Source organism: Argentina silus (assembly GCF_951799395.1).
Source record: "Argentina silus genome assembly, chromosome: 21".
Classification (NCBI taxonomy): Eukaryota; Metazoa; Chordata; class Actinopteri; order Argentiniformes; family Argentinidae; genus Argentina; species Argentina silus.
Window position 1 is genome coordinate 14,810,056 of NC_139675.1, and position 3,767 is coordinate 14,813,822.

General features: G+C 46.4%; 1 pseudogene across 1 annotated transcript; it reads left to right on the forward strand.

Annotated features, from left to right (window-relative positions):
* The first annotated feature begins 363 nt into the window (after positions 1-363).
* LOC310821243 (polyadenylate-binding protein 1A-like) lies at positions 364-2,558 on the forward strand (annotated as a pseudogene). Its single transcript has 4 exons — positions 364-1,239; positions 1,373-1,946; positions 2,047-2,274; positions 2,350-2,558. The product of its transcript is annotated as a polyadenylate-binding protein 1A-like (transcript).
* Positions 2,559-3,767: the final 1,209 nt, after the last annotated feature.

A 3,767-nucleotide genomic window follows, 5' to 3' on the forward strand; every position in this document is an offset into this window, starting at 1 on the left:
GTTATGTTTTAAATGTTTCAACTTCTATCAAAGCTTCCTATGAAATGATACATTCAAAGAAGGCCCTGCCACCATGGTTGGACCCAGGGCCGTAGCTACAAAATGGACCCTGGCTGTGGTCTGTGAGGTAACAATGACTGGAGTTTGAATTTTTCAAAAACATTACACACAACACATACAGTCGTCAAGGATGTCACAATGTGATGACATAATGTAGAACACGCAGCTGGGGTTCTAAAATCCAGCTACAGTACTCCTGACATTCATTTACCTGCAATTCCTCTGTGTAGAGCAAGATAGGTAGATGTTATTTGTTCTTTTCACAGTTTTTTAAACTTTTGCTGTCTGAAAGGGCCATCAGACATGAATCCTAGTGCGCCCATTCAATCAATGGCCTCCTTGTATGTAGGAGATCTCCACAGGGACACCACTGAGGGAATGCTGCATGTGAAATTCAGCCCTTGTGGTCCAATCATCTCTATAAGAGTGTGCAGGGACATGATAACACACCAATCTCTTGGGTATGCCTATGTCAACTTTCAACAGCAAGCTGACACAGAGCGTGCCCTGGACACCATGAACTTTGATGATGTCAATGGAAGACCTATACGCATCATGTGGTCTCAGCGTGACCCTTCTCTGAGGAATAGTGGGGTAGGCAACATCTTCATTAAGAATTTAGTGGAGACTTTTGACAGCAAGGACCTCTACGACAGGTTCTCTGAGTTTGGGGACATCCTTTCCTGCAAGGTAGTATCTGATGAGAATGGCTCTAAAGGCTATGGCTTTGTGCAGTATAATAGACAGGAGGCTGCTGAGAGAGCTATTAAGAGACTCAATGGAACGTTATTGAATGACAGAAAAGTGTTTATTGGACACTTCAAATCTTGCAAAGAACGAGAGGCTGAACTTGGATGCAGGGTCTGAGAGTTCACTAACGTGTACATCAAAAACTTTGGAGAGGATATGGATGACCAGCGCCTTAAGGAGAGGTTTGAGAGATTTGGACCAGCCCTGAGCGTCCGTGTCATGACTGATGACACTGGTAAGTCCATTGGTTTTGGATTTGTCAACTTCCAAAGGCATGAGGATGCCAAGAGGGCCATTGATGAGATGAATGGCCGGGAGATAAATGGGGGGCGGGTCTATGTGGGCCGCGCCCAGAAGAGAGGAGAGCGCCAGACTGTGCTGAAGCGCCAGTTTGAGCAAATGAAGCAGGGCCGCAGGACCAGATACCAGGTGTGTGTATAAGAAAAAAAGATTTAAAAAAAAAAAGACTATATAAGAAAAAGAAGTTGATAGTCTTGGTAAACATTGTTGATGTATTTGAGACATGAAAAATATCTCACTAAACAGGGTTTCTCTCTAGCAGGGTGTCAATCTGTATGTGAAGAACTTGCATGATCGCCTGGATGATGAGCAGCTGCACAAAGAGTTCTCCCACTTTGGAACAATCACCAGTGCAAAGGTGATGATGGAGGGTGGACGCAGCAAGGGATTTGGCTTTGTGTGCTTCTCCTCCCCTGAGGCAGCCACCAAGGCTGTGACTGAGATGAACGGCCGTATCGTGGCCACCAAGCCCCTGTATGTGGCCCTGGCCAAGCGCAAGGAGGAGCGCCAGGCTCACAGAACCAACCAGCACATGCAGAGGATGGCCAGCGTCTGTGCCGTTCCCAAACCAGGCATCAACCTCTACCAGGTTGCTCCCCCACCTGGATTCTTCATGGCAGCCATTCCACAGGCCCAGAACTGTGCTGCCCCTTACTTCACCAACCAGCTGGCTCAGCTGAGACCCACTCCTTGCTTGGCTACCCAGAGTGTGAAACCTCAACACTTCCAAAACATGCCCAACACCATGTGTCTATCGGCTCCCAGGCCTCAGATCTTCAATGCTATGAAGGCCACACTCTCCCAGGTGCCCCGTATGATGACCTCTCAGCGCATAGGTCAGTATATTTAGTGAAGCAACGCTGCTCATAGACACAATACCAATATGCCAGTATTTGCCATGAATATCCCTTTGATTATGATGATCTTCCCTCTCAGCTACCCAGGCCTTAAGACAGCGCCCTGCCAGTGCAGATGCAGCTACAGCCAGGATCCGCGTCGTGCCCCAGAACAAGTACACAGCTGGTGTACACTACTCCCAGCAGCACATGGCTCCCCAGCCACAGGTCCTCATGCAGCAGCCTGCTGTCCATGTCCAGGACCTGGAGCCTCTGATTGCCTCCATACTGGCTGCCATTCCCCATGAGGACCAGAAATAGACGATAGGTGAGTCTGCTTGTTTGTTTCTATGGATCCCCATTAGCTGTTACTGTTACTGATATTTATTCTCCCTGCCTCCAGGTGAGCGTCTCTTCCCATCTGTCCACAACATGCACCCCAGCATCGCTCCAAAGATCACCGGCATGCTGCTGGAGATGGACAACTGTGATCTTCTCCACATGCTGGAGTCTCCAGAGTCCCTGCACTCCAAGGTGGATGAAGCTGTCGCTGTGCTGAAGGCCCACTGGGCTGAGGAGGCTGCACAGAAATCTGGCCACATCCCAGCTTGAGGTCCAAGCGGCTAACACAAAAAATCATATCCGGACTTTGAAACCTACTTCACCAATAAAAGTATTCTTGCATTGAAAAAATATTGAAAAATTAAAAAATGATTTCATTACAAAATGAAAATGATTGACTCAGCGATGTCTAGAAAAGGTTAAGCTGTACCTCAATGATAAAAGTAAAAGCCCTGGTTGGACCAGATAGACCAACAATGCACATCCCAGTTGGGCATGAAACAGTGGATGTGAATGAACAACTAGATCATTAAACAGTTGTACTTTTACTTTTATGGCCCAGCTAGCCACATTCCATCAATTCCAATGTCATGATTTTGTCTTCACAGAATAATGTGAAAAGTATTTAGATAAATGTTCATAACTGTTAATGCATTAGTGAGGATATTGCGCCAAAGCTCCTTTGTTTCTTGGTGACTGATTGACTTGGGACAAAAGTCCAGTTTTAATGACCAAGACTTTCAGGAAGTGAAAGTCAATATCGAGTCAAGGATAACTCTAATGCTATTGCGTGCGTGCGTGCGGACATGCGGGTATGAGCATGTGTGGGTATATTTTCTACATTGACAGGAAGAGGACAGATGTTAAGGTCCTGGCTCCTGCTGATAACCTGTACTACCACTGGTTGGTGATCATCGCCACGGCCCTGCTGTACAACTGGTACCTCTTGGTGGTCAGGTACGGTATCACACACCTATATCCCCCCAACCAGTGAATGAAATTATTTGTCTCCTTTTATGACATGTGTCTTCTGATCTAGAGAAAACCATGTAGTATTATCAGTAACCCTTACATGACATGTCTTCTCGACAAAGTACCTCCATTACCCATAACCCATGACAAACAGCAGTAACCATAATCCATGGTAACCTAAAGTGAATCCTCAATGGATAGTTTTTCCGATTGAAAATGGCTTAATCTGTGTTGGGGAAACTGGCCTAGGGTGTACAGAACAGCATTCCAAAGGGAATTTTAACATGTCCCTTTCTAACACAACATGGCTTGGGTAGTTACCATGTTGTGGATGAACCCCTGAATTTCTTTAGCATTGACATCTGACTCAGTGAGGGCTCACCAAACTTGTTGACGAAGGAGGCAGAGTAGTCCCAGATGCCACAGTTGAGGCCTGCCGAGTGATCTCAGAAAGTAGCTACAATGGGGTGGAAACCCGTTTTGAAAAGACAGACTCCTTGGAACACG